We start from the raw sequence: 25,241 nt of genomic DNA on the forward strand, positions 1-25,241 counted from the left end.
AATAGATGTGGAGTACATTTGGGTCATTTTACAATCCAAGGTCACTGGGCTTTTCAGGAAAAGAACTTGCATCTAAATGTGTTGGAATTGAGAGCCATTTGTTTGACTTGACCATTCCTTGCTACGAGTATGGTATGTTCTCATAGAGAGGGGAAAGTTTTTTCGGGCAGCAATGGACAATACATGAACAAACACGATGGGGTTGCTCATTCTTCCAGTTATCTGCTCAAGCAACCAGTCTATGGTACTATGTATCCTTCACAAGATCTATCTGGCAGCCGAGCATTTAGCAGGGGAGAGCAATATTCTGGCAGATTATCTCAGACAGTTCTCAGAGGCATGAGTGGTCCTTGATGGGTCAAGTAGTACAAGTCATCTTTTGCAGTTGGGCTTGGCCCCGTGTAGACTTGTTTGCTTCAAGGTTCAACAAAAAGTGTCATCTCCTTTTACACAACCTCCAGCAACTTACACTCTGCCCAAGCTGCTTTCTTTACAGTTCTCTTTTTCTACTTCGCTCATTCTATCTTTCTGTCTTCTTTCATGCCACCTTTACATTTGAACAGTATTCCAATGAATGCTTAAACCTCCTCAGTTCCCTCCTGCTGAAAAGGCACCTTTCCACAAAACTTTTCAGCTGTAAAGCCAATGTATATTGTTCATGACATTGTCCCTGTTAATGACTTTAAATTGTGAGCTCTTTAGGCTGGGGTTTCTTTTCCCTGTTGAGTGCATTGTACACATTGGAGAACACCCTATACACTGTGAGATGTACATTTGTGATGGATATTATGATACTTATCTAGAAATAAATTAATTGGGAAAGAAAAGGTTTCTGTGAGCTGCCTAAGTCTATTGTAACCTTATTTGTCCATTGACTATATTCTTGACTTTCTCTTAGTGTCAAGAATAGTATTACTTATGACCAAAACCAAATGGAAGGACCTTTGTAACACTACCAAGACAATAACTCTTAGCCAAAATTGTTCTCTGGACATCTTTAACACCAATCAACATTTCTTTAAATGTTTTGTTTGTGTTTTGGGAGAGGGTCTAATTTAATGTTAAACCCTTAATAACAGAAACTGAATAGTGGAGATGGGGTTCTTTCTGGTGGGAATTTGGTAGATTAAACAGTTGTGTGAGGCATCTAGGTTCCTGGTGTTCCCAAAATATGCATGAACACAATCCTGCTCTAACAGTTTTTCTGTTTCAGGAACTTCTAAAATAATTGAGCTAGTTATTCTTGAAATTCTGTTTCAAATAAACGGTGCATGATGGAACAAAGCTTAAAATCTTCCCTCTGCCTTTTCCTTCTCTTCTGTTTGGTCAAAGCTGCGATAATTTTTGCCTCACATCCAACACTTGCTGATATCTTGGAAAACCAGGCACTTTGCCATATGCTGTTTTGTAGCTGATATATAAAAGTGATTTAAAATGTTGGGGAATCAAGCATTATGAATGGTAGGGGCACTAATATAAATGGCTGAGTGCTCTGAGTTTTTAGATAAATTGCACAGGGGTGCTGCTCCTGCCCCTGTTCTCTGGTCTTGCATACTCTGTATGTTTTCACAAATTCTCCTGTCATTGGTCTAACATCAGTGAAGAGCCAAGAAAGGATGCTCTTGTGATTAAGACACTGGATTGGATTTAGCAGATCTGGATTCAATTCCTGGCTCTGCCACAGACTTTCTAGGATCTTGAGTAAGTCATGCAATCTCTCTGTACTAAAGTTGCCCATCTGTTAAAATGGGGATTACAATCCTGTAACAGGGATGTTGTCAGGATGATTTCATTCATGTTTGTGAAGTGCTCAGATACTTTGGTGATGGAGGCCCTCAAGTATTATATAGCATTGATGGAGATTGGCCACAGGCTTTTTACCACTGTCTTCAAGAGCTGGTGTGAGCATTTCTGAAAATGCTTTGTGTACAGGCAGCCTTTGGGATGAAAACAATGTTTTTGTAATTTTGCTAGTGAAATAATTGTAAACACACATGGAAGCCACAGGAAGGAACAAGGATATAAGGCTGGCTTTGAATGCTGAACCATGTACCTTTCTGAAATGCAATAGGTCTGTCTCAGGTAAGCAAAAGAAAAATGCCCCAATGGTATTAGAATTACAGTTACTCCTAATGAACTATTAAAACATTTTTAAAGACAAGGTTTTACTTCTGATGGGATCGCCAAAGCTGGCACCTCATCTGCAGAGCCAGCAGCCAACTGTGGTTTCATTAGGACCTTTATTTTTAAATGAAGGGGGCTGAGTCATTAGAACCCTGGGAGTCAGGACTCCTGGGTTGTATTCCCAGCTCTGTAGCTGATTCACTTACCTTGAGAAAATTATATGCTTTAGTCAAATACAAGTTATTGGGCGCTAGGAATAACTGGAAGAAATTCTATAGCCGGTTCTGCAGGAGACCAGACGAGATGATCTAATGGTCCTTTCTGGCCTTAAAATCTATGAAACTGTGAAATTGCTTAACCCCTCTGGGCCTCATTTTACCTATCTGTAGAATGGATCTAGTAATGCTTCCTCTTGCATGGAAGTATTGTGAGGCTTAGTTCATTTATTTCAGACATATGGATTAGTGCTATGGGGTGGGATTGCAAGAAAGCCCAATCTTCTCACTAACTCCTCACACCAGTGGGAGGGCCAGTAGGCTGCTTGTGCCCTGCCCTACTGAGCAGCCAGGCAGAGAATGCAAGAGCCTAAAGTACTCTCATTAAGTATGCTTCATTCCTGAGGGCAGATGAGATGGAAAGTCTCTTCTGTGTTTGTCAAGAGGTAGGTCTTGTCTTGGCACCTGCCTCTCATCTGTTTTGGCTTTTTTGATATATGTGTGTTTTTATGTCCAAACAGCTACATAATAAGTGGTTCAATACTCTAGTGTTCTACCTAGTGTTCAATACTCTAGTGTTTAAGCAGGTTCACACTAACTTGATTTTAACACCTCCTTTAAAGTGGTTTTGCGAACATTGTTCTCAGCCCAATGAAGACAGGGACGTTGTCTCCCTCTTCCAAGCAGAACTACAATGCCATGAATTCTGATGTAAGTACTTAGTCTCCTCTGCTCCTTTGACTGTCACATCACATTCACTTTCCCTGGCGCTTTGGCCAAACCTAATGGAATTCCTTAGCATTATGGGAAGTCCCTGTCTGTCTTCCTGTACTGCAGTGTCTCTCAACCTTTCCTGACTACTGTAACCCTTTCGGAAATCTGATTTGTATTGCGTACCCCCAAGTTTCACCTCTTATAACAACTACTTGCTTACAAAATCAAACATTAAAATGCAGAAGTGTCACCACACACTAGTACTGAAAAATTGCTTACTTTCTCTTTTTTACCATATAATTATAAAATAAATCAATTGGAATATAAATATTGTATTTCTATTTTAGTGTATAGTATATAAAGCAGTATAAACAAGTCATTGTCTGAATGAAATTTTAGTTTGTGCTGACTTCGCTAGTGCTTTTTATGTAGCCTGTTGTAAAACTAGGTAAATATCTAGATGAGTTGATGTTCCCCGTGGAAGACCTCTGCGTACCCCCAGGGGTACACATACCCCTGGCTGAGAATCACGGCTGTACTGTGAGTGAGCCCTTCCAGAGCCACTGCACTCCCCAAGAGTACAGATGCATCTTGCTTTTAGACATTTTCATTTTGCCTGCTTCAACTTTTGGGTGCCCAACCTGAGGCATGTGAGTCCAGTCACCAGAGTTGTTGAAGTTAGTGGGAGCTGCAGGTGCTCACCACCTCTGAAAATCAGGCCCTGGATGTCTCAAGTTAGACACACAAAATGAATGGACAGTTATGAAAATCCTCTGCAACTAACTACTAAGGAAATTCCACAAACATCTCACAAAATGACATTGCAGTTTGACAACTGTTGGTGAATTCTCAGAATCCTACGAAAGTCATCTAATATTTTTTTCAGTTTTTTGGTGAATACTTTGTAAAGAACATCCCATAAGATTGATAAACAGCAGTTTAAGCATAGGGATTCAAGTGAAATTGATACACAAGCCTGCAGAAAACCATCAAATCTCTCTGCTTATGTGTTCAGATAAAAATTGAAGTCACATGATGCTTTGAATTCAATACATGAAATTGTATTCTTAATTATTACTGCAATTAAAACAGTTAAATGATACTCCTCTTACAGCCAAAAGCATCTCCTCTAAAAGGACAACACATAGCCAGTATTGCAATGTTTAAAATAGCATGTATTCTCTCCTGAGGCTTCACTGAAGAATACAGCACATGGGGACTAGAGTACATGATCATAGCTCCACTGAAGTCAAGCCCTCTAATCTCTGCACTGTTTTGACGTGTAAATCAAAATGAAATGCTCGGGGCAAATAAAGCAGTCAGCATCTGTGTTAGCTAGGCTTTGCCTTTCTGCCCTTTTCATGCCAGACGTGAGATGCAGTGCACTCCCAGGATTAGTCTTTTCCCAGTGGGCTAATTTACATCGCACCGAATGACCCGTAGAAAAGCACATTGTACTAGCTTGTCACATGTGACAGAAAATGCTGGCTTTTCTTTTGACAACAAACATGAAACATTTGCACCTCCAGCATTTTTCACACAACGCTATACATGTTAGCAAGTGTATGTGTAAGTTTCATAAACTGAGCTCTTCCTTTTTTTAAAAAAATCATCTTTCCATAGAGTTGTACAGCAAGTGACTGAATCAACTAAACAATAAAGCTAGAACACATGAAAATTTTGGTCCTGCTGTTCATGCATGGTAAGTAAAAATAAATGTATAATTGACTAAGGGAGTTGTTGGTTGCAACTGATTTCTATAGCATGTTAGCTAGTGGAATAGAAGTGAAAATACCCAACTTTTTGAATGCCCATGGATTATATAAATGAAACGATCGTTTTCTCTTCGTATTTAATTTGCATTAATTATAGTAACTATAATGCTATGGGAGAATGGAAAGATTTTTTTTAAATGTATGCTAATGTAGAAATGTTTAACAGTCGCCTACTGCAGGGCTGAAAAGAAATCGGGCTCATTTAGTATAAAACATAGACTATTTCCTATTTGTGGTAAGTTAGAACAGTTAATTACAGTGTGCGTATATTTATTTAGTCATATATAATTTGCACTTAGACAAAGGGTATTTAGGGAATTTATTAGTACATGTCCATTTGTTGATAATCTGGCTATAGCTGAAAGCAAAAAGTTCACATATATAATTTAAAGAATGACTTGTGTAAAGGCATAACAGTGTCTTCATTCAGACAATTGGAGGATCTGATTTCTATTGAAATTAGACCTGATGTCCCACACTTCATGCCAGTGTAGTTGCAATTTGCATATATTTTCAATGTGTGTAACCTTTATTTGCAGTAAGAAAGAATGGTGGAAGACTCAGAAGACCTAAAAGACTCTGGAAGTCAGAGAATATGGACAGAAACATCCATCAGGAGAGAGAACAGATTTATTGGTAAATCTCCCAAAGAGATGAAAATGACTGTTGCCAGGTGTAATTCTGCTGAACATTATCAGCTTGTCATATCATTTTATCTAGGCCTTGTTCTTGAACTGAAGTAATCTCTCTGCCACTTTAAATTAATCAGAACTCTATGCAATTTTGTCTGTCCACTGAGCACTGCAGAAATGCATAAGACAGATACTTTTCTCAGATATTTGTTCTTTATTCAGCAATATGAAATGACTGCCTAACTTAAATGCTGCTTAGCAACTGAATCTGTCTTCCAAATGTGCCCTTCTACTGTTTTCATACACATGACTATTCCGCCTCTCATGATACAGTTTCAGGTCAGAAGGATGATGTGTGGGGCTGCAGCTGTGACAACTAAACATGAAAATGAAGTCAGAGTTCCAGGCATGAGAAGCATAAATGTCACCCCCTCTAACTACAGACACTGATGGAGAATATGATTTTTAGAGATTGAGCTTTATAGAGAGTGGAGCTGATATGGAAGATTAAAACATATATATAGGCCATAGGGAAGATATACTAGACTGAATTGCTAAGGGCCTGATACTCCATTGCCTTGCACCTCATGTGGGCATTTCTACCTGTGGAAATTGGGTATAAAACACTACCAAATCAGAATGATAACATATCCCCATCTAGCACCAATGACTGCACAACAGGCCACACAATGGAGAATCAGGCACTACATTGTTAGCCAGACTAAAGGTAAGGGATACAATTCCTCAGACTGATCAATTTGATAGTCAATTAGAATAAAAGCTCCACAATGATACCTAATATTTCTTTGAAAATAAGTATAAAAGACTTCATTTTTTAAAAATGGCTTCTGAGTTTGGTCCTTTAGTTGATTGTGGGTACAGAATTCCAGACATCATGAACTGCAGGAGAAAATAAAGAATTTTAAACAAACATCTTCCCGTCTGTCCCTGCAAATCAGGTAACTAGAAGAGGTGTCTAAATGCCAGCACTTACTCCCGCATTAATTAAGAGTGCAATGTTGTGGGTGCAAATTAGAGGCCTGGCATAGCCTACTTTTAAATGAGGCCCTTTGATGTTAAAAGTTTGAGAATTACCAATTAATCCCATGAGTTTTACAACCAAAAGCATCTTCTCTGAAAACACAACACACATAGCCAGTTATTCCCAATAAAGTAAATTACACACTATGTGCAAAAGCCTCTGTGGTGAAAAGAAGAACATCATTTTCCATTTTAACTGATTTGCGCCAACATGACCTCATTTAGTCACCTCTCTGCTTTGCTCCATCACTAGGGAGATCTTTTGTTTATCCCGTTTAACGTTCTGATGTGGTGTTTTGTGCAACAGTGTTCCCACCTGTGAGAATTGAGAAGTGTTATTCTGGTTTCCATCATGGGATATCTTGGATGAAATCCTGGCCACAGTGAAATCAATCAGAGTTTTGCCTTTGACTTCCATGAGGGCAGAATTTTATCCCTTTTGTCTGTGAATGTGTGTAGTGAGACTGTACTTTCCTATGGGTGAGGTACACTTTTTTACTTGGCTATACAGCACCAGCCACATCAATCACACACAGATGCACATGCACATGTGTACATACAAAATTTACTTTCAAGTGTATTTGGTTTCTGTGTATGTGTTTCAGATGCAGTGCTGAGCTACCTCATGGGTCCAAGATTTCTGGTTTATGCAAGCTGTGCACTTTCTATATGGGTAAGATAAGCTCAGATAAAATTATTGCATTGTAAATGATCAAGAGAAGCCTGGTTTGAGAAGCATTTGTATTTCTGGAAGCACTGTAGTACATCTGGAAACGTATTTAGAAATGGATCAAATTAAAATATTCAGACTGCCCCATTTTCTGTACTTGCATTTATTTAGTCCATGGTATTGCTTTATTTTGTGAGGCTAAAATCAAAATAAAGTTTTGTCTCTTCTGTTTTTCAGGGAGATCGAATGTGGCACTTTGCCATGTCTGTATTCCTGATAGAATTGTATGGACATAATCTCCTTCTAACAGCTGTTTTTGGGTTAGTGGTAGCTGGCTCTGTACTGGTGTTTGGGGCCTTAATTGGAGATTGGATTGATAGAAAACCAAGAAATAAAGGTAATTGTCTGCGTTGATTTTGATATTCCTAACTAGGAGATACAAACTCTTGAATATAATTACTATCCATGTGATTTAATAATGCTTATAAGTGCTATCTTCTTCAGGGTGCTTTAAAAATATTAATAATTTCTTACACCTTTCCTATGAAGGAGGGAAGCATTATATCATCCTAACTGAACAGAGAAACTGAGAAGGAGAGATTAAGGGTAAAACAGTGCCTAAGTGATATAGAAGCCTAAAGCCAGTGCGACTTCCCCAAGGCCACAGAAGACAAGCTGGGAGTAGGAGTTCCTCACTAGATCATGCCTCTCAGAATTTGCAAAATGTTAAATAATGTTCCTTATAATTAGCTCTGGTCAGAAAACACAATTTCTGTTCTATAGTGAGAATGAGGTGTCATTCTTTGTCTTTCATACAAAGCTGAGACATTTCTTATTAGAAAAGTCTGTTCAGGTGGCTGCTAGGGTTTTGTCAGATTGTTTGTATTAAGTGACAGAATTTGTGAGAGTCTTTTAAAATCAATCAGATATATATCAGATCAAGAGCTATTTCATTTTGCAGTTGCTCATGCATCGCTGTTCATTCAGAACTCCTCTGTCACTGGCTGCTGCGTAGTACTGATGTTGGTATTCTCTTACAAAACCGAGATTGAGCAAATGTGGCACGGCTGGTTTAGTGTAAGTGTCTAAATGATACTTTGAATATTTCAGTCTTGGGTTCTTTATGTAGGTTAATAATGCATGTAAAGTATTTGCTTTAATCATAGAGACTGACTGTGGGCCAGAATATCCTCTGTGCTGTGGCTGTTGTACACAGTACCACCAGCAAAGCAGCCAGAAAGCCAGTATAATCAGCCACAGGGTATCCTCACAGAGAGGATCCCATGATGGGGAAGAGCCAATGAAGCAGCTCTTCCTCTCCCTCCGTCTCCCCATCCCCCTCCTGCACCCTCGGCTTTGAGTGTAAGGCGTGCAGCTGGTCTTTCCTTGTATCCTGGTGAGCCCCAGCTGTTGTATTGGCCTTTTGGAGCTGTTAGCAGCCAGGGCAAGTTAAAGCAGCTCTCAGGGGGACCAGCCTGCCCCAGGAGTTGGGGGCCTTAAACCGCCATTGCACCTGCTCCCACCCTTTAACACTCTGCATTTCTTGGTTGGAGCTGAGGCTCTGGGCCTTGGTGAATTGAGCCTCTTTAACATGTTTCCCTCTAGTGTTAACCTTTGATTTGAGGCAAAGTCACCTCTCGATATAATGGCAGAAGATTATAAGGTTTAGGGGCAAATTCTGCTTTCATTTACCCCTTTAAATCTAGAGCGACTCCACTGAAGGCAACGGGTTCACCCTGGCTTTCGGGAGGTTTAACTGAGAACAGAATCTGGCTCATAGTGTTAATGGAAAAGCAGCTTCTGCTGCTCAAATTAGCAAAAATGTACTCACTCCTGTGGCAAACTTAACCTATCTCTGAAAGCTTCCATCCTTATTCAGACTTTGCGTAATGTTCCAGCCAGCAATAGCTGAGTAACCTTGATTCTTGGATTCCAACCCCTGGCTTTTATTCACTTCCAACAAGGTGTTCTGTTATGCAGTGGTAATCATCTTAGCCGATCTGGCAAACCTGGCAAGCACAGCGCTGACGATAACCATTCAGAAAGACTGGATTGTGGTCATCACAGGTGATAACAGAGGCCAACTGGCTGGTGAGCTAGATATGGTTTATGTTCATATAGCCAAAGCTATATTTTATTTAATAGAAGAAACATAGTTACATATTTATTTAGAAACAAATCTCTAATTTCATTCCTTAATAAGAGTCTAAGAAGATTAAATAGAGTTGTGTTCAAAGCAGTATCTAATGTTCAGTCCTCTCAGGAGAAAGCCTGGTAATGTACAGATGACAAAGATTTCAGTTTTTCACCAATTTCATAGAATCATAGAATATCAGGATTGGAAGGGACAGCAGGAGATCATCTAGTCCAACCCCCCTGCCCAAAGCAGGACCAATCCCAATTTTTGCCCCAGATCCCTAAATGGCCCCCTTAAGGATTGAACTCACAACTCTGGGTTTAGCAGGCCAATGCTCAAACCACTGAGCTATCCCTCCCCCCTGGTTTTCTGGTTGATCAGATAAAAAAATATAGGACTGTGCTTATTAATAATGAGCTTTTATTAACAAGTAAAAGTAGCAAAGTTATTTCAGGTGAAGTAACTACTGAGAATTGACAACATCTTTTTAGACAGGAGCCTACAGGGCACAATAGTTTAGTTACACTTGTCTTCTGCTTTGGGAGACCTGATTCAAACCCTGGCACGAATCATAAGTGAAAGGACATATCCAAGACTCTGTCTGTGTACTTCACACCACCACCATGTACTGCAATTATGCTCTCTTGGAAATCTCTCTATGGCAGCATCACAGGTCTAAGTTAGGAAGGGTTCTTGTAAATCAAGATTAAAGTGCACTGCCAAAGCTGAGCAAGGAAGCATACATGTCTCTCCATGCTCTCCTGGACTCAAACCCCTGTTGTTAGTCCCTGGCTTTCATGAGCACATCTTTATCTGTCCTCCCCACCACGCAATCACTTTATTTTTCATGTGGTCTTATGTAAAATATCTTGCTCCTTCTGAATATCTTAAGTGATAATTTATTATTAATATTATTGGTTGTATCACAGTAGCACTTAGAGGACCTGAGTGAAATTCGGACTCCATAAGATGCTGTATAAGTATATAGTATGAGACAGTCCCTGCCTGTAGAGCTTTTAGTGTTATTAGGCAAACAAAGGGTGGAAAAATTATCACATCAGTACTGATGCACGCGTGCGTCTGTATATATGTAGAGTGAAATGCATTCTGTCTTTACACCATGTTTAGGAATGAATGCAGCTATAAGAAGAATGGATCAAGTCATAAATATCTTCGCTCCTCTGTCTGTGGGGCAGGTTATGACCTGGGCCTCTAATGTCATTGGCTGTGGATTTATTCTTGGATGGAACTTGATCTCTCTTCTGGTAGAATTTATATTCCTATCCAGGGTGTATCAACTAGTGCCTCCTTTGGCTGTGAAACCTCAACAGAATGCAGGAGAATATGCTATAGAAAGACAAATGGAACTTACAGATGTGCAAGGTAAGTAGTGTTCAATAGGAGAACAGCCTCCCACCAACATGTTAAAAATGTATTACTATTGAAATACAGGCTTGCATCCAAAATGTTGAATTACACATGAAATAATTAGAGTACTAAAGGGTATCCAATGAGTCAGTCCACAGGAACTGTATGAAGATAATAAAATTACTATAAAAAGAAAAGAGAAAAGCTAAGTAGCAAATATGCGGGGGTCAATTCTCCAAATCCAGGTACGAGGGTGATTTACATACACAACTCGCAATGGTGGGTGTGAGAATAGCAGATCCTCCATTGTTTAATACCTTACCAGGCAGATTTAAAGACAGTTTAATGAATCCATCTGTCTGCATTATGTGCTCCTTGGTATAGAGCACTATCCTGCAGCATGTCACTGAACCACTGATACTCATTTAGAATGATGGTTGTCATAGCAATTCAAGATGCTAAAAGAAAAGAAGTCAGTGAAGAATGATTTAATGCATGTAATCCCTAATATTCAGTTTATTTTTGCTACTCTTTTAAAAAGAGTATTGTATCCCCAGTGACCATCTTCCTGTTTTAGTGGTTCTCCATGGGGTCAATTCCTGCCTCATTGTACATGGCCATCTTCTACTAATGACAATGGAAATTATGCGTAAGTACTGTTGCCCATTTTTGACCTGAACCGCTCATCAAAGTTTGGGGCCCTTCAGATGTACAAGTTGGAGGGAGAAATTGGTGATAGTCAGGTATGCAGTTTTATTTATATACAAACTCCTGTGTCTCTGAACACAGGAGGAATCGAGTAACAAAAGGATCAGCTTCTTACCTTACAGAGTTCAAGTCTCTGTAGCCAGCACCCAACCCCAAAGCCCTCTCTCTAGCTTCTTCCAGGGCCACACTGTGCTTACAGGCTCCTGCTTGGCTTTTCTTTCCTTTTTTCCTCTGCCTTTCTCTGTTCTTGTCTGCCATATCAATCATTTCAAAAGCAGTGTTTTTTCTCACACTCTCATACACACATACCAAAACCAAAACTCAGCCCAAAAGCTTCTCAGCAGGCTCACACACACCTTTTGTTTTCCGTGGGGCTCATATTTACAGTGATGTTAATTGAAGAGTGAGTTCACACCCATCAACCTCAGTGGGGTTTTACCCCAACCCATAACAAGGTTTTACCCAGCTTATACCAGGAGATTAGATGACTTATGACAACAAGACAACTCCTCTGACATCGACCTTACTCCCTGGAGCTGAGCCTTACTAATACTAATCATCAGATGCCGTATCAATGGGGGGTGAGTCTGTACTAGCAGCTAGAGTTGGGACATAATACTTCTTGATGCCTTTAGACATTTTAAGAAAAAAGACAGTAAAATCACAAATTAGGGCATGTCTACACTGCAATCTTAAGTCGACCTGTGTTAGGTCCACACTACCCTCCTTCTGTCGGTGGTGTGTGTGCTCCTGGTGACACACTGACTGAAGAGGGGCAGTGTAGGGGGGCAGCTCTCCACTAGGAACTCCCCCAGCTTTTTTGTCAATTTCACGACTCCGGCCATTAAATTGACAACACAGCCAACAGCTGATGTAAGAAATGCAGTGTCTACGCGGACACTGCGTCACCCTAACCACCCCGACATAAGCCCTACACCTCTTGTGGAGGTGGAGTTATTATGTCGGTGCCGTAGGGCACTTACATCAGTGGGAGCAAGGCTGTAGTGTAGACACTGACATAGGTCAGCATAGGCTGCCTTATGTCAGCCTAACTCTGTAGTGTAGACCAAGCCTTAGTCATGATTTGTTTGTTACACAATTGGTGCAGTGATGATTAGCTGAAATCTGTTTTATACTAACCTGCACTCCCCAAGCTCTTGTATGTGATATTCAGGCTAACACATTGTTCTCACTGAGGAAAAGTATCCTGTGCAATTGTTCACTCCCTACTATTTAGGACATTCTTCATCCATTATTGATGAAGAATTTTTTTTAAATACCAAGCAAACCACCTGCAGATGGACCTCCTGTGCAATTCTGCTACAAATGTGCCTGTTCAGCCCGGTCTACCTGTTAGATCAAGATGGCTACATAGCTCAGGGCTGTGAAAAATTTCATACCCTGACTGCAGAAGTTAGATCGATCTACTAGATGTGGCTAGGTTGATAGAATAATTCTTCCATTGACCTAGCTACCTCCTCCATAGGCACCGAGTTTCTAGCCCAGGTCTACCTCCACTCCACCCCTTCCTCCCAGGTCCTACCCCCCGCCTCTTCCTGCCCCGCTCTGCCTCTGCCCCGCCTCTTCCTGCCCTATTCCGCCCCCTCCCCTGAATGCTCCCAGCCCTCGTTCCTTCCCCCAGTGCCTCCTGCACGCCGCAGAACAGCTGATCACGGCAGGTGGCAGGCGCTGGGGAGATGGGGAGGCGCTGATTGGTGGGGCTGCCGGTGGGTGGGAGGCGCTGATGGCGGGATTGCCGGTGGGTGCTAATATTTTTTCCAGGGATGCTCCCCAGAGTCAGTGCCTATGACCTCCTCTTGGAAAGGTGGATTAACTACCTTGACAGAAAAACCCTTTCTGGCAATATTGGAAGCATCTACACACAGTGGCACAGCTGCAGTGCCATAGCTGTGCTGCTGTAGCCACTGTAGGGTAGACAGACCCTCTGTTGACTATACTAATGAGAACATACTAGCCATCCACAAGGGTTTTTCCGTAAGAACAGACATCTCTATGTGTGGGGTGGATGGCAGGAATAACAGAGGGGGAGGTGAATGGGATGCAGGAGTGGGGGTTGAATAGGAGCAGAGGGGGAGGTGAACAGGAGTCAGAGAAATGGGCAGTTAGATAGGAACAGAGGGGGGAGGAGCCAGGGAAGGGGTGGGGAGACTGGATAGGAGTAGAAGGGGAGGGGACAGGAAAGCTGAGGGAGCAGGGTAAGGGATTGGAGGAGCAGAGGGACACAGACACAGCCTAGGATCACAGTGGTAGAAGGGTCTAACCATTAGAACATGCTCCCCTACAAAACCTGGAATTGAATCCAGGAGTCCCGAGTCTCTACATTATTCTAAGCAGCTGTGAAACCCAATGGCAAAGTATGTGTCTCATTCCGCACTCTGCTTGTTTCACATAGAGGATAACAGCCTACTATGGCTACCAGTTATTCTATTAGCTCAAGTGGTAGAGGTCCATGCAGTGGGTCTAACGGTTCAAATCATGCTGCTGATGCAAGTGGGGGCAGGGGGGGGGAATTAGTGTGCTTGCACATAATAGAATTTCAGTGTTTTCACTTTTTACTTAGGTTCTAGACAGTACATTAAAAAAGAAATTATATTAACAGTATGCTAAGGCTGTATAGTTGAGCACAGATTAGGAAATGCCAGAATTAAAATTACTTGGGCAATCTTAATTTGACCGTCTTGTGCGTATGCATTATGATACAGTCTTCAGTGACATGATCACATACTAATTTTTCCCATGGGGATCCCTGCCTCATTCAGTGCACTGGACTGATGGTGCTCTGGGGAAGAATCGGGGCTGTGTATGCGGGAGACTGTTGTCTGTAGGACGCCTGTCTTGTTTATTGCAGAAATTGGAAGGTGTGGTAGTGAATGAGGCAGGGATTTTCAGGAGAAGAAAGCATGGTCTTATCTATCTGATTGCCCATCCCTCTGGCATCTGTTCACTGTGCCCTCTGCTCCTATCCACCCCCAACACAAAGGTTCTGTTCCCACCCCTTCACCCCACCCCACCTTGGTTAAGACAAGTGAAGAACTTGGAGAACTGGATTCTATCCCTACCTCTGTCCCAGAGCCCTAAACCAAAATGTTCACAGGTGACCACTAACTGTATGTTCCTAATTTTCTGGATGCCAACACCTGAGACCAGGTTTGCAGAAGGGCTCAGCATTCACAGCTGCAACTGGAGTCAATTGAGTTTATGATTTGAATATGTTAAAGTGACAGAAAATGCTAAGTACTCTGAAAAATCATGACCTAGTTGTTTCAAGTTGGACACCCAAAAATAGTGGATACTCTAGACAATTTTGGCCTTGATCTCATTGTGTTTCTGTTCCCCATCAGTAAAATGAGGAGGATAATGCCTCCTAATCTCACAAGGTTGTTGTGAAGATAAGTGAATTAATGTTTGTGGAGCACTCAGATACTATGGTGAGGGCACTCCAGAAACATCCGTGAGAAAATTAATAATTTTGTATCCAGTGCAGCATTTGGATGATGTGTGTTAAATAAGTCCTTGGACCACACATTGAATGAGAAGGATAAAAAGAAATATTGAATAAACACCCATTTACTGAACAAGGGACTGGATCTTGTGGAACAAATAGTATGTGATCATGTAATTAAAGACTGTATCATAATGCATATGCACAAGGGGATTGAATTAAGGTTGCACTGAAAGCATTAATTCTGGCATTTCTTAACTTTTGAGTGCTTGAGTGCCATCCTTAATATTCTTTCAATGTAGTTATTTTTGTATGACATATGAGATATATATTTATGCACTGAAATATGAGCCCCACAATGACATTTTTACAATCATCTTTCTCACACACAGGGTAATTAGCACTTAGCACTTACATTTGCAAAGTACTCTACAAACATTAATAGTAATTAAACTAACTTACTCTTGATGGATGATATGATCACTTAGACGGAATTAGCTGGAGGTAATTGAAACTGATTATAAATATGAGAAGAATTTACATTTTCTGAGAACTGTTATTCTTTCATAGAAAAAAGTATCATATGCCTTTTAAAAATGAAATACCTTTGATGGGGCAAATAAAACTGCATGTATATTATAGGAGTAGCTGGTAGTGCTCTACACCTTCAAAGTTCTTTGTAAGAACTAAGTGTCAAATCTTCACGAAAGCCCTAAAAGTTTGAAAATAGTATTATCGCACTTTTATAAATGGGAAATCTGAGAGAAACATAAGTAATTTACCCAGGGACTCAGTATTAGCACCAAAATTATAACTCAAGAGTTTCTGGGTCCTAGTCTTCTCCTCAGCTCATTCGATCATAGTCATCATATTTAGCTCCAATAACGGAGCTTAAAAACAATCTTAAGAACCAAAATCTGCACAATGAAGTTAACCATGTCTGAGATGTATCTAATTTACATTTAAATCTTTATTTTGTAGTTGTATCAAAACATTATTCTTTTTTTCTAAGCTTGAAATATAGATGAGGATGAACTGGATATTGCATTTCCAGCTAATGTTTCTTTTTTGTGTGTGCAATAAATCCCATACTGGATCTGGTGCCATTTTGAATGTCTGAACCAAAAGAGTAGTAACAGAGCCAGAAACCTTTGCTTAACAAGTTCCCCTTTAAGTTCATTAGTTCTGATTAAAACTTGCTTTCTCTTACCTTACTTTAACTTTATTTTGTGTGTGTGCATGTGAACGTGCGTGGCAAACAGCCAAACTAGTATGAGATGTTTTGTTCCTCTTTAAAATATTTTGGCGTAACCAATATATAGACAGTGTCAATGGCTTTCTTTCATAATGTAGCTACCGACACAGTAGAGAGACTTGTAATTCAGTTTGTCACGCCACTCTCTGGATAAGATGTAAGACTATGCCTGCACCCGAAAAGGTCAAATGAAGTAATTCAAGGCCAATTAATAACAGGTCCACTTTCAACTCCCTTTGTTGTTTGATGCTTTTAATGCCTTTAATATTTGCCTTCTAGCAGCTGCTTTGAACAGATCAGTTGGGGTCCACTCTTCCCGAGAAAGCAGGAATTCTTATTGCAGCTTACTGCACAGTGGAGCAGTTGCCACCAGAATCATTAAAACCTTCTGACTGGTATTTTACAGGGGATCTTCCCATTTGCTCAGCTGTTGTTGAATTCATCAACAAACCTGGGATTCCAGAAGCACCGACGGAGCAGAAATCCAGTCCTGAAATGCAACGCAAGTCAATCACAAAACTGCCTCTTTGCTTCAGAAAAATGCACAGGATGCTGTGTACGTGCAGAGATGGCTGGAAAGCATATTACAGGCAGTCTGTCTTTTTAGCAGGCTTGGGTTTAGCCTTCTTGTACACCACAGTGCTTGGCTTTGACTGTATCACTACAGGGTACGCCTACACGCAGGGGATCAGTGGCTCTCTTCTCAGCATACTCATGGCTCTTTCTGCCTTCTCAGGACTAATGGGCACGATTTTGTTTACTAAGCTAAGGAAGCATTATGGCTTGGCTGTCACAGGAGTTGTATCCAGCCTCCTCCATGTAAGCTGTTTAATGCTGTGTGTGTTTTCAGTCTTTGCCTCCGGCAGTCCTTTTGACTTGGGTATTTTCTCTCTTCTCACAAGTAAGAACTCTTCCTTAAACCACGAGACACTACAAAAGAACCAGCTGCATATTTACCCATTCCAAAGAAACATCAACCAACCCATACTGCCAGATCGTTCTTCAATTCATTGGACTAATAATACAGTGCTGTTGGACAGCGTGCATGGGGACAATCACCCAGAATCCTATATTTCAATCATTCTTTTGTTCTCAGGAGTGATACTAGCCAGAATTGGTAAGTATACATGCAATTTGCCACCACATGCAGAGTCGCTTCACTGGGTAAAATATTCTGTGAACAAAAACCAGATGTGATGATCTCTCTGTTTCATATGGCCCACATCATCATAGTATTGACCGTCTCACAGTCTAATATATATATCCTCACCACACCCCTGATTGATAGGGAAGTGCTGTTATACCCCTTCTAAAGATGGTGTTGGCATTCTGGGTGAAGGTAGGCAGGACTAGTGGCAGGAGCTTAAGAGCCAGGGTCAGAGCCAGTGTCAGAGTCAAGAGTCGAGCTTATAGTCAAAGCCAGAGTCCGAGTCAGGAGACAATATGAGGGTCAGAGCTGGAGGCAGAGTCAGGCCGAGGGTCAAGACCAGCTATGAGGGTCAAGACCAGCTATCAAGGTCAGTGTTGGGTTTCTGGTGGGGGGTCAATTGGGAGGCAGAATCCAGGTCAGAGCCAAAGTCAATACCTGGAGACAGTTCAAAAGCAGGGCAGTCATGGCAGCTAGCTAGGGATCCATATTGTTGCCTGGACGCTTCCTAGTATGCCCTAGTATGGCTTATATAAGATACAGGAACCAATGTGGGATTGCTAAAACAACTATCAGTTGGATCACTCGAGGTGGGACTTCCCATGGCGTACAGCCTCTGCAAATTGTGGGTCATAGGGGTCAGCTAGTTTCCAGCTACTCCCAGGTGGCAGTGTGGGGATGTTGGTTAGCTGTGTCTGCAGGCTCAGGATCAAGTCCTGCTGATCCTTTCAGATGGAGAACTGAAACACAAGGACTAGCCCAAGGTCACATCAGAAGTCTGTGGCACACCAGGGAATCAAACCATCGTCTCCAGCCACCAGGCTAGCACCCTAACCATTGGACAGTGCCTTCCTCTTACATGTTAGCAATGCATTAGCTTTTAAATATATACATATATATAGTTGCTACTAATTTACTAATACAGCAACCTTCGTAAGTATTAGGGTGTAGTACAAACATATATAACAGGCTTGGAAACAGAAATAACCAGGAACAAAATCTCTCTAATCTAATCTTAAGAACAAATTCATCTGAGCAAATGGATGTTCCATTGGCTTAGAGCCAGTCAAAAAAATCCCTGTAAATGAAAGCACAGAAAGTACAACAGCAGTTGTGCCAGACTGCTGTATGCTTAAATATGTAAGAAGCAGAATTAGTAATTAGTACTTAAGGTAAGAAAATTCAGATAATTTAATATGAATCTCCTCACAGGTAGCACCATTCCACAAACAAAGGTTTGTAAGGGGTGGGGGTAGACGGGTGGGGAGGATGTTGAGGCTTCCAAAGAGATGCCATTTGGAATGAAATCACTTTCTAGTCAATACTTTCAGAAAGAATATCCTGTTTTCATCAAGTTAATGACTGTATAGGCATAAACATACTTAATTTACTCTAGGGCTGGTGGAAAGCGAGGGCCTAATTAAGGATGCTTAGCACCTTGGCATAGCAGGCACTAATTTTCAGAGCCTTGTAATTGCATTTCTGCTCCACCATTCAGAACCTTATTTTTAAGTATGAATGCAAAGTAGTTGATTGTGTGGTATAGGGATTTTTGTTAAACATAGCAGCCTTATAGGGAGCAGACAGGATCTGCTCCCAAAGTTCAAAGGCTGTTTCTTTTGTCTTCTTAGGTGTTTGTGTGTGTGTGAGAGAGATAACTTGGGGTGTTTTTGTCCCTCACTTTATAGTCCAGTCCCCCTTTCCTGCTGTGAGGATGGAGTCAGGGAGTGTTGTGGTGAAAGAGGTTCCATGTGTTGTTTGCTAAAATGTATATGGATCTGTTACTGCCATCCTTCTTTGCCAAAGAACAGCCACTTGACAGATGATGGCCCATCAATTTTGATGACACATGGCTAGATGACACATCAGCTTGTCCTATGTCTTTGGGAAACAGGTTTATCCAAACTAATCTGGTAAACGCACTTCAGACCTGATTTCAACTTATGTTTATAACTTTACATATAATGTTACTACACACATTTCATCATGATATTATTGACCAGCGAGTTATTAGTTTTCAAATGATATCACAAGCATATTTTGCACAAAGGTTATTACAATAATCTGTAGGGTGTGAATACAGGGGTGTATTCAGTCACAACTACATTTTGTGTATTCATACTGCATCCATATTGAGATGCCTTTATATATTCCTTCACTATTGTTACCCAGGATTACGTGAACTACTTGTCAATAAAAATGTAATTTTAGTTTCTCTCATGCACATGCCAATTCAGCATGTTTTTCAACTATTTTATGCAGATAGTGCATGTCATTTATGCATCTGAGTCTTCATTAATAGACATCTACCAAAGATTTCTAGTCAGTTTGACTACCTTTAGCATATCTGTGTTTTAATAAAACAGTTATGTTGCATCCCCAGGATTTCCCCCTGTAATTATTGGTAGGGCTGCTCAGAGGAACAACACTGATCTACATGACAATGACATTTCATGCTACTATTATAGCATTGTTAGCTGACTTAAATTTAGCATTTTCATGGAATCCTAAGTATGCTGCAGAAATAGAAAGGATGGGGGAGAAGTAGCATCTCAAAGGCTATACTTCTCCTATAAATCCTATTTTAGTAAACCAAATTACAAGGCGGGGGAGGGAGGAAAGAGGAAGTAGGTGACTCAACTGCTCAGCATGCTAGCCTGGCACCACTGGAGGTCTAGGTTCAAATCTGTATTAATTCATAAATGAAGAAAGGTAGTCTCATTTCAGGGCCATATTTAGTTTTCATCCACAAAACTATAATTGGTATAAACTGGCAGCCTGTTCAAGAGCAGCCCATGATGCAATAGCAAAGCCACTGTAGGTTAGCATTTAGGTATAGCTGTGTGCTGAAACTTATGGAGATTGTATCATGAAGAATTATCCAGTGAGTCTATTCATGGGGTTTTTTTTTTCACAGTTTAGTGCATTTTTAAATATAAATTTGGTACATCCATTACATATTATTCTTATTTCATGTAACGAGTCTTTTTGGCTTTGTTTTGATTTTATAAAAGTCTAAACGTATTATGGAGGGATTGGTAACTACTCTATAGTTAAGGTTGAGTTGAATTTTGAACATAAAGCAAGGATCAACCCTGTATGGTAAATATGCATGTCCTTCCCCCAATTACAGCACTTGCTCTTTGAGTACGCAATTTTCTCTAAAGTTACGAATAAATTGGGGTAATTAGTTTAGGAATTAAAATTAATTGAAAAAGGGGCTTTTAAGAAATTTAGTGTCAGATCTCTTTTCACTAAAGAAAATGATCTAATGGTCATTTTTTCCTGTTGTGCATAAATGAAAATTTCTCCTTCATGAGAAGCTGCAGGATACAATAGTTTACTTTAGTTCAGAGACATCAATGAAGAACTACCCTCTTTCAAAATGGCTGACATCTTCTATTGTTCTCAGTAAGACCAAAACTACAGCTGCCCTCAGTTGGTGGCCATTTTGGGAATGGTGTAAAACTCTCTTGTTCTGCATGGGATTGAGCGTATGAAGAAATCATCTTCCCTATGGGCTGCAGTGCCTTCAGTCCCATTGAGAACATTAGGAGAAGGTGGCCATTTTGAAATAGGGCAATTCTTCCTGACAACTATAGGATGAATTACAAGGAAAAATTACCATTAATCAAAAGAAAAAAATCAAGCACACAAGAACTCAGTGAGTTTTAAGTATATGGAACGTTTCAACAGTTAATTCATTTTGGTTGCCCTAATTGTACATTTCTATACTCTATCAAGTTTGGATTTCTTCTACATTTAATCTTCACTGTGAATTTCTTAAGTTTACAGTGCTTGGTTTTGAGATCATTACAACATCCCTTTAATGTAGTTTACCCTAAAGTATTGATATATACTCACAACATTAACTCCATTTTAACATAGTTTTTGTCTGGGAATTATACTAAATATGAACACAAAAGTAATAGAAAAGTTACATGAAGGAGGTCTAGAGTTTGACAAAAACAAAGAGCTGAGATGGTCCTTCCATATTTTAACTTGCAGTTTCCTAGTGTAATTCTTTTTATATCACTCATAACGATCTCTACTATCAAGAGAGACTATCATAGAACCTTGCTAATCGGCACTAACAACTAATACCCCCATTACAATTTTTTAGCAAAAAAGGAAATGAGGAAATAATGCATTATGAAATGCACATTCTTATTTTAACAATTGAAATTAGTTTCTTACACAAAATGGTAGAGTGCCTATTATAAGATTTAGTAATGTGATGCCTCATAAAAGCACCCTCCTATTAATCCTTTCCTAAGAAGGGAGAAGAAACTAGTTTTTGTAGGTACAGTGTAAGGTGCGTGCATTAGAGAAATTCTATGCATTTTGTTATAATTTAAAAAAAAATTATCTTGTGTCCTTCAGATGGGATATAAGAGAACAGAAATATATAGTTATTCCAGTGATATTACAATGGGTATTTTGAGGTCATTACACTCTTAGCTTTTTCACAATTCTTCCATCATTTAACAGAAGTCACTGGTTTATCATCTGAATACTGGTGGACAGGGCCACAATATGTAGTGTGGCTCAATGGACTTCCATATGTGGGTAGCCTGCTGTAGCTCTCCTAATTTGAAATCGCTAAATTTAAAGATGCGGGCTGGGAACCCATTAGGGTATTTGGTCTTTTCCCTGCCAATAGTGGACAGCTACTTACAATCTATTTTCTAGTATAATGTTCAATGTAGTTTGAAATGTTTTACATAGATGGGGCTTTCCATTCCCTTAGGAGAATATTATACAATTCAAAGGACAAATTCATGCACAATTTACAGCACTTGAGTTTTACTGTTCTCTTGCAGGTCTTTGGTCATTTGACTTGACTGTGACCCAGCTTCTACAGGAGAACATTCCAGAATCAGAGCGTGGGATAGTCAATGGTGTGCAGAGCTCTATGAACTACTTGATGGACCTTGTACATTTCATTATGGTTATTCTAGCTCCTCAACCGCAACAATTTGGGCTGCTGGTGATAATTTCCTTACTGTTTGTGATAACTGGACATGTCATGTATTTTATTTATGCTAAAAAATATAAAATTAAAGAAACTGTGATACCAACAAACTCAGAGAGGAAGCCACAGAATCCCTCTGTCTGAAAGTCTCATAATCCTTTATTTTAAAATTATCCTATCATTCATGGAGTATAGGTTACTTGCATAAAAATGTTGACTAAACTCAACACACTAGCCAAAATGTTCCTCTGTTTCTATTCCCACCCCAAACACACTGCTATATCATGAGAAATAAAGAACAAAATACTAAATGAAAGACTTATTTCAAAACAATTAAAGATTGTGTTTTTTAAAGGACCGTCTCATTTCTGTATGTGCTTAGTTTTTACAATCAACTCTTTTCAAGGACACACAAAGCCTATACTCAGGGTTCCAGATGAAAATGACAAGGCAACTATTTTCCCCTTTGTTTTCCATATGTAGAGAACATTAAAACACAATTCACAATTTGCACATCACAACCTGCCCTTCCTAAGCAAATGATACTGTCGTTATTTTTTTAACCATCTTTTCCATCACATGAGATGGAGCGACAGGAATGTGTCTTCCTAGATAGTTCGTAGAAACCAATAACTCATTTACAGCCAGCACATTGTGTTCAACTTATCACTAAGAAATACTGTATTTTTTACTTTGGAGTGGCCGAATACTGACCCCTTTATTGCATATAAATATTTTCCCTTTATTTGAAAGGTTCATTGAAGTTATTATACTAGGTGATTTAGGGTTTTTTGCGGCACCTCTTTCTTTCATACTTTGGTTTTATTTTTGAATGCAAAAAAACTGGCTCAGCATCCAACTGTTCAAACAAGTTAGTGACTGCATGGGCAATTATTTCTTCACTAAAGCTTTCTTGAATGCAGTTTCTCTTTTTTAAAATAAAGTGATGTTTTCAAAGTTTAAATATGTGGCTGTGTATGTTGGTCAGATTACTATTGGAGCATAAAATAGAGGCTATAGGTATGGTTTCCTTTAAAGACTTGTTCATGACATGGAGTTTTCACTCCTTGACAAAGAAGCACAGAGCATCTTAGTGAATAGAGCATATGGGAAATGGATGATCTTGGCTGTACTCCTGGCTCTGCCAGTTGCGTTCTGGGTAACCAGCAAGTCATGTCACCTCTCTGTGCCCATTTTCCCAGCTGTAAAATGAGAAGAATGATATAGACTTGCTTTGTAAAATGCTTTGAGATATGTATAATTAATAAGTAAACTGTGTGGATTCTCTTTTGTGAATAATATGCGGCTGCTAATACAGTGAGTCACCCACTCCCCCGTTAACATCTTTATTTAAACACACACAGCACAACTCTCTCCCTTTGTCAAAGCAGCAGTTGTAAAGTGGGGTTTATCAAGCACCAGAATAATTAGAGTAGTGGAGAACTGATGAGGGTACTGTCAGCTCTGAACACAAGGGACTAACTGGTACTTTCAGTTACAGTAACTTAAAATAACAAAAATAGCTTCCAGTTCAAGTTTGCCATCCAATGGTTTTAAAGGAACACTGCTAATAAATCTTGGTGAAGTGTTAGCTTGAGGGTGAGAAGAACTAACTTGAAGGAAGTTGACATGACTTGTTAATTAGCAAGATTTATTAGTATTCAGTGTTTCACTTTTTACTGTGGCAATTTGCTTTCTGAGACTCGCTGCTTTCCCCATAGGTCATGGGTATTCAAGTCTCATATAGCTTCTCTGGCACGTTATGAGCTTCAGTCATAATAGTATTTTATTCCTTAACCTAACAAACAGAATTGAAAGTAATTGCTCTATGCGTCCGCCTACTCCAGCTGAATAGAATGGAGGCAGGGGAAGTGAGGGGAAACTATTTTGCAAGAATGCAGCTATTGTTGCTAAAGTGTGTTATATACTGTATTCAGTGGTGAGCTGGAGCCGGTTTGCGTGAATCGGTTGTTAAATTTTGAAGCAGTTTTAGAACTGGTTGTTAACCTGCTTCCCTGTAGGGGGCGCTGAGGCTTTGATGGGCTCTGGCTGGGAAGTGATGTAATTCCTGCTCCGGCCACCGGGGGCGCCTGTCTCCAGCCAGCTCCGCACCCCTTGCCCTGCCCGCAGCCAGCCCCGCACCCCCTTGCCTCCAGCCAACCCTGCACCCTCCTGTCTCCAGCCAGCTCCGCATCCCCTGCCCTGCCCACAGCCAGCCCTGCACCCCCTGCCTCCAGCTAGCCCTGCCCCACGCCCCTGTCTGCAGCTGGCCCCACATCCACTGGTGCCCTGCAGTTCCCAGGGCAGTAACCCTGCACACCTGCTTCAATGAGGGGGGCAGGGAGCAGCTGGGACCCACACGTGCACACCCTAGGGTGACCAGACAGCAAGTGTGAAAAATCAGGACAGGGGGTGGGGGGTAATAGGAGCCGATATAAGAAAAAGACCCCAAAACGAGACTGTCCCTATAAAATCGGGACATCTGGTCACCCTAGCACACCCCCACGGAGTGGCGGGGACCCACACATGTGAAACGGAGCTCATTTCTAGTTCAGGCCCATCTTTTTAAAAAAGAACTTTAGGCAGGGTTAACATACATCCGTATTTTCCCAGACAGGTCAGGCTTTTTGGTTCTTAAATCGCCGTCTGGGAGGAATTTTTAAAATTTAAAAATTCCTCCCGGGAAAATACGGATGTATTGTAACCCTGTTGGTACAAAAAATACATACTGGCGCACATCCCTTAAATCAGAACTTTTTATAGGGAACCGGTTGTTAAGATTTTGGCAGCTCATCACTGACTGTATTGTTGTGGAACCATAGTACATTAGGGTAATATTATAGCCACATGTACACTTCAGATACTGCCATGTTAAAACAGACCGGTATCAATCTAGTTTAGCATCCATTCTCCAGCAGTGGCCTGACACCTGATGCATGAATGGACAGTATAAAACCTTTATTATTGTATTTAAACTTATTTTAAAGGAAAGAAAATTCCTTCCAAAATCCAACAGT

The 25,241-nt window shown here is 40.4% G+C and overlaps 1 long non-coding RNA gene and 1 pseudogene across 3 annotated transcripts in view; one reads left to right on the forward strand and one right to left on the reverse strand.

The window, feature by feature from the left end:
* LOC140907544 (uncharacterized) overlaps positions 1–25,241 on the reverse strand; it is a 42,413-nt gene that overhangs the window by 7,256 nt on the left and 9,916 nt on the right. Inside the window, exon 4 of one of the 3 annotated variants that reach the window (XR_013635393.1) lies at positions 6,256–16,592. The exons of the other annotated variants lie outside the window; for them this stretch is intronic. This is a non-coding gene — a long non-coding RNA (uncharacterized LOC140907544). The remainder of the gene's footprint in view (positions 1–6,255; positions 16,593–25,241) is intronic. 3 annotated transcript variants of the gene reach the window in all.
* Positions 16,280–18,091, forward strand: LOC140907543 (ferroportin pseudogene; annotated as a pseudogene).

This window comes from Lepidochelys kempii, chromosome 2 (assembly GCF_965140285.1).
Source record: "Lepidochelys kempii isolate rLepKem1 chromosome 2, rLepKem1.hap1, whole genome shotgun sequence".
In the NCBI taxonomy this organism is placed as follows: domain Eukaryota; kingdom Metazoa; phylum Chordata; order Testudines; family Cheloniidae; genus Lepidochelys; species Lepidochelys kempii.